Source organism: Clarias gariepinus, chromosome 4, assembly GCF_024256425.1.
Source record: "Clarias gariepinus isolate MV-2021 ecotype Netherlands chromosome 4, CGAR_prim_01v2, whole genome shotgun sequence".
NCBI classification, from domain to species: Eukaryota; Metazoa; Chordata; class Actinopteri; order Siluriformes; family Clariidae; genus Clarias; species Clarias gariepinus.
Window position 1 is genome coordinate 20286136 of NC_071103.1, and position 12004 is coordinate 20298139.

The 12004-nt window shown below is 38.4% G+C and overlaps 1 protein-coding gene across 1 annotated transcript in view; it reads left to right on the forward strand.

The window, feature by feature from the left end:
• snrka (SNF related kinase a) overlaps positions 1–12004 on the forward strand; it is a 47185-nt gene that overhangs the window by 15189 nt on the left and 19992 nt on the right. The gene's annotated exons all lie outside the window — the stretch shown is intronic.

Here is a 12004-nt window from a genome sequence, read left to right on the forward strand (position 1 = left end):
ACATGAAGTATATTGTATTTAGATTTTTTTTTGTCTGTAAGGTAATTTAAATTAATAAATTAGTGGTTTCTGTAAATAATAAACAATGGGTTAATGCAGTGGGTCCCAACGTTGAACTTCTAGTTCTAAGTTTTTTTTGGCTGCTCAAACCAGCTTGATCAGACTAAATGGAACTTTTTGAGACTAGTTGTGGATGTACTAAAGGAGGAAAAACACTAACATTTAAAGGGTTTGTTTGGGCTAAACAGGAACATATTCATATTGCATGTAGATTAGAGAAACCTAATGTGACGCTTTGGTTTCCTGTTCTATTTATATCTTTTTTATGCCTAAATATAGAGTTCAGCCTTAAACACACGAGCCAAACAGGCTCCCCTTGCATAAGTGGGTATATGATGATCAGAACTTAAATATGAACAGCACAGCAATTGCTTGGTTTATTTTTTTTATTTTATTTATTTTTTTTTTTGCTTTCCACAGTTGAAATTTTGACAGAACAGTAATCCAAAGCTTCAAGATCTAACATTCACAAGATTCACCTGTTAACGTTGATACAAATTCTGCGTGTGTGTTTATTGAGAGAGACAAGCATGTAAGAGCATGCTGAGAAACCAATCGTCAAATACTTTTTTCTTTTTTTTCCCCCACCAGTATCAGCACTGTTGTTGCTTTCTTTCAACTCTTAATCCTCATCCATTAACACTTTTTATCTCGTCTGATTTTTGCATGGCAGTTTAAGGGCATCTCTGTGCAGGTCCGTTTCTCCACCGTGTCTTAGTTTGTGTTAAAGGAAAGAAGACAGGTGAACAGAATGGCTGCTGGTGCTGTTTGGATTTGTAGTCTAGTCACAGTTGCAGGCGATTGGCTGGTGGAACAGTTAATCCTGTCTTTGTTTGAACTGAAGCCTCACGGCTGGAGCCGTGATTAAACATTCCTTATTGACACTGTCAGTGTGATCAAATACACAGTGTGCTCTGATTGCCATTGGACTCCCTACTCGGATAATTCCCGGCCTTGCTTCCTAATTGATGGTACTTTGTTCGGCATTTTGTTTCTGCAACAGCTGAAGTTAGACAGAAGCCCTACAAATTATCGCTTGGTTCAGACACTGTCCCACCACACCACAGACAAATGCCCATGTCTGGTTGGTCCAAAGGTCCACCATCATCACATATAACAGCACAATGAACTCTGGCTATAGCATGAACATTTTAGACTTTCATGCAACATTTATTGAAAGGAATCTCTGTTGTATAATCTCAGATTATTATGGGTCATAAAGGTGTTCAGGTTGGAGTTTACGCTCTGTTTTGTTTGTAAAAATGACAAATTGCTTCAAATTGGGGGGGGGGGGGGGGGCGTTGAGGACATAACTGTTTATCACAGCTATAGCATGAGAGAGAAGTTTTCTTTTAGATGTTTAAGACCATTAAAATGAGTTCCCTATTGAGTCTGGCTCCCCTCAAAGGTTCTTTTTATTGCCATCTCAGGAAGTTTTTTCTTGTCACCCTTAGCTTGCTCATCACGGACAATCTGATGCTTATTATTTTAACATACTGTATGTCCTCAAACTTTTCCTACTTTTCCATTTTTTTTCATAAGCCGCTTTGCGACCACTGTTAGGGGACCACTCCGCTTTTGCGACCACTGTTTTTAAAAAGTAATCAGTTACATTAGTGTTACTTTCTGATAAAAGTAACTAGTCAGAGTACTTTTCCATTGCAGAAAATTAAAACTTCTTTGTGATGCATGTTGTTTTAGTCAAGACCTTTATAATTATTCTACCATCATCACCCAGGCCCATAATCTGTTAACTACTAATACCCCAATCTCTGTTAATTTAATTTAATTAAATATAACTTTAAACTGTTAACATATCACATGTTTGTCACATTTAAGAGGTTAAATAAACATAGCAATTGTTGGTAAATCGTGTTATTATTGGAACAACCCACTTCAGACAGTGTGAAAAATGTTTCAGTGTGCAGTATTTTGAGAACAGCATGGCTTGTTGTGTGTTTTTCCTCACTAATCAAATCTCAAAAGCTAATATTTAGACTTTGATTTGACTGTAATTTGATAGGTAAGTACAGTAGGACGTGTTTGTGGCGTTAATTCGGTTCAGAGATTTTGTTTGACTTCCTTGTCAGTATAATGCTTGTCCTTGGGTCTTGGGGAGGACACGGCAAGTGTGCTCGGTTCAGCCTGAGAAAATTCAAGGCAGCATGTTTCCCTCCATCTGTTTACTCCTATACCGGCTACATAAACACATTGATTCACTTCCTCTAGGGAAGTCAGTTTTGGGTCAGGATCTTAGTTATAGATTAGGTTTTAAACAATAAGCATAGCTCAATGTTATGTTTGTTTAATCCGTTGAGAATAATTTTGATTAATTAAATTATCTAAGGTGGTATTGTGGTCAGCACTGTAGCCTTGCACCTCCAGGGTGCGAGTTCGATTCCCGGCCAGGCTCGATTCCCGTCTCTGTGTACATGGAGTTTGCATGTTCTCCCTGTGCTTGGAAGATTTCCTGTGGGGTTCTCCAGTTTCCTCCCACAGTCCAAAGACATGTAGGTTAGGTTAATTGGTGTTCTCAAATTGCGCGTAGTGTGTGAATGTGTGTACGTGTGTACGTATGTGTGTGTACCATGCGATGGATTGGCGCCCTGTCCAGGGTGCGCCTCGCCTCGTGCCAAAGTCTCCTGGGATAGACTCTAGGTCCCCCCTGCGACCCTGAATACAGGATTAAACGGTATAGATGGAGATAATGATTAATTTATCTAAGGTGTCTTTGTTGGTAAAGAGATCCACAGTTTAATACAATCCTGGTACAATAAAATAAAGACAAATTTAAGAATTGGGCTTTATTTATTTATTTATTTTTAATGTTTTGGAACTCTGTTGTAAATAAGGTTAATGAAGTAATATTCCACTTGTAGTTATTTAAGGAGGCAAACTAATTTTGGGGCACTTGGCAGACTCCTTTATCTATAGCAGCTTACACTTATCTCATTACACACATGAGCAGTTGAGGTTAAAGGCCAAACGGGGCAGTTGCTAGGGTTTGAACCTGGGACCGTCTGATCAGAAGTCCAACACCTTTAACACTTAGCTTTCCCGGCCCAATTTAGCTCGTCTTATTTTTTTCAATATTCATTTAATAATATTAATTAAATATTATTAAATCATATTAACTATCTGCTAAATTGACTAAAAGATGACTAACAGTGCCGTTACTTAACACTGAAGCAAAATCTAAGGCTTCGTGTCTCTCAGAAATAAATATGTATTTAATTTGAGACACTGCCAGCGAAACCTCGTGGCCTCCTGTGCACTTTTGCGACCTCGCTCATTGTGTAACTGGTGGCGTGTTTTATCCTGCCGGAAAATGACACGGTCATGCTCTTTTACATTACAAAGAAGCATGCTGTTTTTATGCAAAATCATGTTGAGTGTATTATTACCAACTCTCTGTTCTAGGCCCTTTGTTGCAAGAGGTCATAGACGTTAATAATCTAGTGACGTTCTGTTCATCCTCGATACTTCCATAACGGCAGAGTGAAAAATTATTGATTTAGTTACTCTATGGGAGGAATGAAAAGTCACTCAAGTGTTACTAGAAGAAGCTGATGGCTGGGGAGATCTGTTTAACCCTTAATCAGGTGAAGAACCGCATTTGGTAATTAGCGAGTGACTGCGTTATTACCTCAAGAAAAAAATATAGCTGTAGGAAATTTATTTGCAACAAGTGAAAAGTGGAAAAAAAAAAATATATATATATATATATATATATACACAGTGGAAGCTTGGATTGCGAGTAACTTGGTCTGCAAAAAAGAGCAAAAATTGAAAAAATTTTAACTTGCGCTTTGTCTGCCAAGCGTCACTGCTGAGCCATTGGTTCTTCTCTCTCTCTATTATGCTATGGGATTGTGGGTAACAGTCTTCCCTGCTCAGTCTCAGTGTGTGTGCGCCACTCAGATAGATAGATAGATAGATGGATGTATAGATATACTTTATTGATCTCGTGAGAGAAATAATAGTGTTACAGCAGTAGCAGGTTACACACACAGCAATAAGGGGAGGGGGAGGGGGTAAAAAGTGCAAACTAGCATTTCAAAATAAGAAAAAAAGAGATAATGTGCCACTTTTTTAGTCAACATCCATGCAAATGTAAATTTTGTTTTTGTGTCTTTGTGTAGTGACTGCTCTTTAGTAACTGTACTATAACAACGTCCTCCGTGAAGAAAACAAGTTTAAAAGGCTGTAGGAGATGTGCAGGACACAGACAACGCAACGTTACATTTCAGCGAAATCCTTAAAAGGAGGCAAAAGCAAGTTTCATTAGAGAGGTTCCTCGAGGTTTCACGACAGAGCAGTGATTCTGTTAGAGTGTGTTTGTGTGTGTGTGTGTGTGTGTGTGTGTGTGTACATGCATGTTTGTGCTCTCCTGTCTTTGTACTGTCTCATCCTATGCAGCCCCTCTCAATCCTCTCCTCTTTCGTTTTACTACAGCCACGAAGTGTTTTATTTTTACTTTATATTTTTGAGTTAATTATTTTTATATGGATATTTTTGGTTTGTGGAATGAATGATCTTCTAGTTTCTATTATTTCCTAAGGGGGAAATTCACTTTGATGTACAAGCACGTTTTCGGAACGAATTCACAACCCAAGTGTAAGAGAGAGAGTGTCTGTGTGTCTGGGTCTGTGGGTCTCACTATTTCAGCGAGCGCCCTATAAAGGGTTAAGGCATTCAGCACTGATTAGAGAGCACCTGAAAAGACCATATGGGCTACGTAAAGGCCGCCTGTGTGTGTACGTCGTCCTGCTGTCTCTCCGTCATGCTGTCATTAGATCTGATAACTGAAGGGAGTTAAGAGTTGTGGAGTTAAAAGGTGAGATGGACTTACAATATCAACATGCTGTGGAAAAGAATGACCTCTCTGTGCTGCTGCTGTTCTGTTGTGGGTTAATTATAAATCAACTAGGCAGTGTTACTTATACACACACAGCTGAGCTCAGAAGTTTACCCTGGAAGAAATTGTTAAACATTCCCATTTATTTAGAAAATATAACTGATATTGCAATTTTATTTTTTTTTTTTGAGGATAGTGTTTACGTGAAATCATTAATTATCATATAGTTGTTGTACCCCTTTTTAAAAACCTATTGATAACTGAAATCACCCAAACAGCCCTGATCAAAAGTTTACATATTCCTGAATGTTTGGCTACATTATAAAGGTTGACACACACATACTGGTTTAAATGGCTATTAAAGGGACATACAGTGGAACCTCGGATTACGAGCTTAATTCGTTCCGGAAGTGGGCTCGTATTCCAAAACACTCTTAAACCAAATTTAATTTTCCCATAGGAAATAATGGAAACTTAAATTATTCGTTCTACAGCCCAAAAAAATAAATACATAAATATAATTAATACAAAATATAAAGTAAAAATAAAACAAATTAACCTGTACTTTACCTAAAAAAAATGTAAAATTAAACCCCGACAGATAAGGGTTTTCGTTTGTGCATGCAGAGTGTATGTGTGTAAAATGTGCGCGCGCGCGCACACACACACACACACACACACACACACACACACACACACACATTAACGGATAGACCGTTTTTAAAACCATTTAAAAATTAGCAAGGAACATTCCTAGTCACACTCACGTGAGCGCATACTAACAGGATCACTGCTGTAAGTAAAACAACAACAACAAAAAACAAATTAAACAGCTCCTCACCTTTGAAAACAATCGCGACAGAGAGAAGTTTGTGTGTTTATTTGGCAACCTGAGAGGAGGGGGGCTGAAGGGGGGCTCGCTCGCGTTTACAGCCCCCTTCTCTCAGGTTGCCAAATAAACACACAAACTCTCTGCCTTACACAGACACAAACACGCGCACGCAAAAACACTGCAGGCACTAAGACCCAGCAGGGGAGACGATAGGTCTTGGCTTTACAGCTCCCCTTCTCTCAGGTTGCCAAATAAACACACAAACTCTTCTCTGTCGCGACTGTTTTCAAAGGTGAGGAGCTGTTTAATTTTTGTTGTTGTTGTTTTACTTTACTGTAGTGATCCCGTTAGTATGCACTCACGCGAGTGTGACTAGCGATGTTCCTTGCTAATTTTTAAACGGTTTTAAAAACGGTCTCTCCGTTAATGTGTGTGTGTGTGTGCGCGCGTGCGCACACGCACATCTCACACACACACACACACACACCCCCACAGCGCGTGTGTGTATTCACCCAGCAGGAGAGACGATTACCTACAATTCTGCTGCAAGAGAGAGAAAAACCGTTGGCTCACTTGTAATGACGTAATGCTCGTTGTTAAAACAAGAAGCGCATGCGTGAAACATGATACTCGGTGCTCGTTAACTAAGACAATGCTCGTTTTTCAAGTAAAAAATTATTAAAAATTGTTGCTCGTCTTGCAAAACACTCGTAAACCACGTTACTCGTAATCCGAGGTTCCACTGTATTCACACCTGTGACTCAGTGTAATTGTAATTTGTGTATTAGTGCATTAAAGGTCAGTGAATTTCTCAGCTTATGAGGTGATGCACTGGCTTGGCTGAATACTGCACCATGGGAACATATCCCATGAGTACATAGAAACTTTCCTATAAGAAAAAAATATATATTTCTTTTTATGTTTTCTTTAAAAAAATGGAACAAATCTTGCATAATCTTCTAAGGTATACAAACTTTTACGCACAACCTTTATATAAAATCGCACCATATCCCTATACTGATTCGGCTGTCAGTTTCACCACTACTAACTTATGTTATGTAATTAGTGTTAAACACACACTCAGTGCTGTGGATAACTGATACAATTTCCTAAAAGATATTTTCAGTATCATTATTATTATTTTTTTGCATTTTACGACTTTGCATTTTAAGTATTGCTATCAATATCGATCGTTAGAAAACCCAATCTGCTGCACACTAGTCTTAATAATTCACATTAAGCTTTGACATTTACTCGACTACGGGCTATACATCCTTCCAAATTCAAATTTTAAATTTTTTCACACAAACAGTCATACATACGATATGCAGTGATATTCCTGTGATATTCTTGTTTAACAAATTTGTGAATTGTTTTAATTCAACGCATTCAGTTCATACAGCTCAGTGTTTAGATATTAAGTGAATTTCAGTATTTTTTTCGTTCATACCAAAACCCTTGCTTTGATTCTCAGATTCTCAGTAATGTTTCTAAAGCCAGTTTCATTTAAAAACTTGCGCAAAATAAGAGGTTTTTTCCTTGTTTATTAATTCTCGTGTTAGTCACTTCAGCAGTTGAGGAGAAACTAGAAAGGGAGATTAGTGCCAGAGTGGTTTGGGATTTTCTTTCTTGTCCTTTTGTGCTCTTGCTAATTTTACAACTTCAAATGCCAGTAATTCTGTCAGAAACTAACCAGGGTGGTTTAGTCCACGTACATACAGGAAATGGTTATACTGAGCGACATGGAAGTTAGGTTTAAAGTATGTGTTAAGGTGCTTTTGTTTAAAGTCACCCTCTTACATCGTTACTCATCTCCACGTCTATTCAGGTACCTCACTGATACAGTACTGAACATACTGTACATGCCATAAAAAACTGTCTATTTTGCTGCTTTGTCAACATGTACGCACTATTTTTATTATTTTTTTTAAAGTCTGTTCTATACGTTCTCAAATTGTCCATGCATTGATTTTCATGATTAATTTATGTGATTAGGATTTTTGCCATTTATTACTTTGAACCGAACTAGAGCAAAACAACACGTTGTTGGGGTATATGTCTAAAGGTGCTTTCCCACCAGGCCGTGCAGCATAGCGTGACAGTCAGTTAACCACAATCCCACATTTTGTCCTTGTTTCGATTGCCAGCTGTCCCATACTGAACCCGTTGTGTTGAAGTGATCCTTCATTTGCCCCTGTGCCTGCAGGATGTGTGGCTTAAACTATAAAGAGTGCAGATAACTGATCTCTGGGACACAAACGTCCTGATCATGTCTCAGGGTGGAATCACTTTTCTGCTCAACAGTTGCCAGTAAAAAAATTTATTAGTACTGATAGTGGTGTTTGTCAAGCTATGGGCGTTTTCACATTAGGGCCCTAAGATCATATTTGAGAACATTAAGTCTGGTTTATTTTGATTAGTAAGTCTGACCTACACAGATATATCGAAAGCCTTACTTTAGACTTTATTTGTTTTTTTGTTTTTTAAATATCAATAATAATAATGATGATGATAATAATAATAGGCAGATCGAGAAGGTTAACTTCCTCATTATTTTTTTTCTCCTGTGTTTATTGGTGACTCACAGACCAAGTTAGGTGCATACCGGAGAGTGTAAATACGATGTGTACCCGAGAAAGGAGAAAAAAAACAAGATGCACAAGTTTTTTTTTTTTTTATAATAATTGAGTTTTTTTTTTTTATAGATATTGGTAGACATTCTCTTAAGACAATTTTTTCTCTTATCTATGCTCTTAACCTAAATAAATACGTTTAAATACAAAAATGCATAAAATGTACTGCATACTGGATACAGTTTAAATGAGATAATTTCGACACAGTCGCAATATGTTTTGAAATAATCTAAGTGATTTTCAAATCAAAATGGTATAGCCCCATTTTTCATTTCTCTGACGCATTCTCGTTAGTTTGTTTTAAAGTTTCTGTATTTTACTGTTGAAAAAAAAAAACTGAGGTTATTCAGGTTTGGACAAATCCCAAAGTTCTCCCAATGAGTTTTGTGTAATCTGTATACAGCACTGTGCAAAAGCCTTGAGCCAGCCCACCTTTCTTACTATTACATTAGAAAAAATTAAATGATGTAGATTAAATAACAACAAATGTTTTACTCTGCCTGGAGATGCAATTTAGAAATTACTGGTTAATGTAACAACCTCGGCAGCAACTTTATTTCCCCCCTCATCTTTTCCAACCCCTGAGCATTCAGCATCGCCTGTTTCTCACTGGTTCATGCCTTAAGGTACATGGTTTTATGCCTGAATGATTTGTAGATCGCTGTATAGCTTAAACAAACAAACAATAATTTCTCTGGAACTGCTCAGGAACTGGAGTGAAAATGAGCAGCAAAAAAAGTCCTTCAGGAAGCCTGGAGAACTAATTACACAAAACTGCATTAAAAATACAACAAAGTTCGGTTCTTTTGGAAGCAAAATATGAAAAAATGAGGAGTCGCTCGAGACTTTTGCACAGTACTGGAGCTCTGTTAGGTGGCTCAGGAGCTTTTGAAGGGACGAGATGACAACATATACTTTGGACAAACTCACCGTTTTTGACCAAGGAGTTCAGTCTCATCATTTTTGGCACTGTTTTTGTATTTTCATTTCTTATATTTCTTTTTTCACCTGAAGGTGAAGTTTTGAAATAATTTAGGCAAAGCACCAAAGTGATAAACCTAAAGGTACAATTTTAATGTTGCTATTCTTTTCTTAAATAAATAAAGTAAAAATACACACCGTTGCAGTTTTTTTTTGGATTTTTCAAAAGTTGATACAGTAACAATACTTCTTCGCTCTATTTCCTCTCTTTAAAACGATATCAAGCGACTATTGTGTCAATTTAAAATAAAACTAATGTCCCGCAGCTACACGCTGCACAACTGCGCCCGTATTTTTATTAATTTCTTTTTTTTTTAACCGTAAGTCTATGAGGAGAAAAAAAGAGCCAGTGATTATCCGTGCAGCCACACAAAAGACCGGGCTGGGAACTAGTGATCTGAGCTTTTATCTGTTCGCTCAGCCATATGAAGTCATTTAGACATTAATATTAGTCTTTCAGCAGTTTAATGGGACCACACAGTAGCCTACATCTGTTTGGCTGTGGGTTAAAGCAAATGTGTTTGTGTGTGAGAGAGATATCAGCCGTTCTCCAGGCATTTAGCGGTTACATGCTTCCCACTGTGGCAGTTCTCTCACAAGTGCTGTAAATTAAGAGTGTACACATTTAGTACAGGTCTCTCCCAGCACAGTGACTGGGGACTATATCCTGTCAGTAGGCAGATTTATCTCACCGTGTGTACACTGTTGATTTACTGAGTGTTGGTTAGACTGAGTGCACACTTTTATGATACTGTTGGAAAAGGTGTTCAGCTTGGGGATACTGAAAGAAAGACAGGCAGTGAATTGAACATCACTTTATTTCGTTTAACCTTAAACCAGCATTAGTGTGTATGGATCAAAGATTTAAGAATATAGCATTGTTTTTTTGTATTTTTTTGTGAAGGTGAAGTTATGAAGTAATTCGGGCAAATCACTGAAGTACTCAGGAGGTCACATCTAGCTGTATTTACTCCTTTCACTGACCTTTTAAATGAGGTCAGCTCTCAGTCCACTAGACGCCCTGTGTGTTTCACCTCACACATTTACCTTTTTCCCCCCATCTATTACTGAACTAGTGTTTTGTACCACTAGGGTTTGAGGTGTATAAATATTTCCCATGTAGCTGAAATAAGGAAAATGACGAGCTGCCTCGTGTTTTGAGTTTTTGTCGCACCGTACAAAATGATTTCAATAAGCTCACGACTGGATGCTAAAACAGACCAGATTTTAATGCGATTTCCATGATGGCCTGCGATTAAAGTTAATGACATAATCCTGCATGCATTTAAAATAGACCTCTAAAGAGTTTTTTTGGCCCTGCTTGAACTTTGCTGTCAACTGACTTCAGTTAGTCACATCGGCCATAAATTTCTTTCCAGTGAGCATCACGGAAGATCTCGACTCGCAACCGGAGTTTTTTTTTTTTGTAAGTCCCAGAAAGGGATTTGTAAGACGTCTGATTAGTGCTCTGTGCTCTTCTATGATGTGAGGAAATGACAGCAGTGGAGTGTGTAATCAGCCTTACACTATATGGCTGAGAGAATGCAGGCCTTCCTCAGACTGTTTACCACAAATGCTGCAAGAACACCTTTGTATAGAATGTCTTAGCATTAAGATTTCTCTTTTCTGGAAGTCAGAACCTGGAAGGCCTGAACCTGTTTCAGCATGCATGTGAAGGGTCCTGTATTCCCTGAGCCCTGACCTCAACCCCACTTCAATGGAATGTAGACCGCTTCCTGGGGGACCATCAGCAACTGACCTCAGTAATGCTCGAGTGGCCCAGTGAGGACATACTTACAACCATGCTAACAATCAAGTGTTAATTCTTTTCCAGAAGAGTGGAGGTAATTAGATCACCAAACGGAGAGCAACTCTGTGTACATGCCTACGTATGGGCGAGGTGTGTTCATGTTCTGCTTGGCGTATAGTGAACGAGGGTTAGTTCAAGAATGATCCACACTCTGGCATTAGAATTTATTTTAATTAACTCGTAGAAAAGACAAATGCATTTTTCGACATGGTCTCCTTGCTTTGTGGTGGTAAAGCGCTCGCCCTATCATCCGGAGATCGCAAGTTTGATTCCCGGGTGATGCTGTAACCTCTCGCAGCCTTAATGTGGGAGTGCCCCTAGTGACGAGAAGGAATTGGATGCGACTAAATTAGGGAGAAAATCGGGGGGAAAATCCAAAAAAAAGAAAATAAAAATAAATGATTTAGGCTAGGCTACGAGCCACGAATGCACCACTGTCTTTACTTCTTAATCAGAAGTGAATCTTTGTCCTCGTAGTGCTGCTTTCAGGGGACCAAACCGGTGAAAGGCTGATGCAGCAAGATCAGGCCTATAGGGAGGATTCTTTAACACTTCAACACCTCAAAACCTCAAGAAAAAAAGTTTTTGCAGAGTGTCAAGTGTGGGCAGAAGTGAAAGGACACGTGTTGTCATGCAAGATCACAACGCCCTTGGATAGCAGTCTTTTGTGTTTAATCTGAAATTTAGGCTTCAGCTCTTTACCAAGCTTCTCACTGTTTATTATTGAACCTTTTCCTGATTATCTTCCCGTTCTGGCCCTTAAGAGGAAAAAATGTAAGGATAAATGTTCCACTTGTTGACTTTTGAACTTTTTTTTCCTCTGTTGGCGA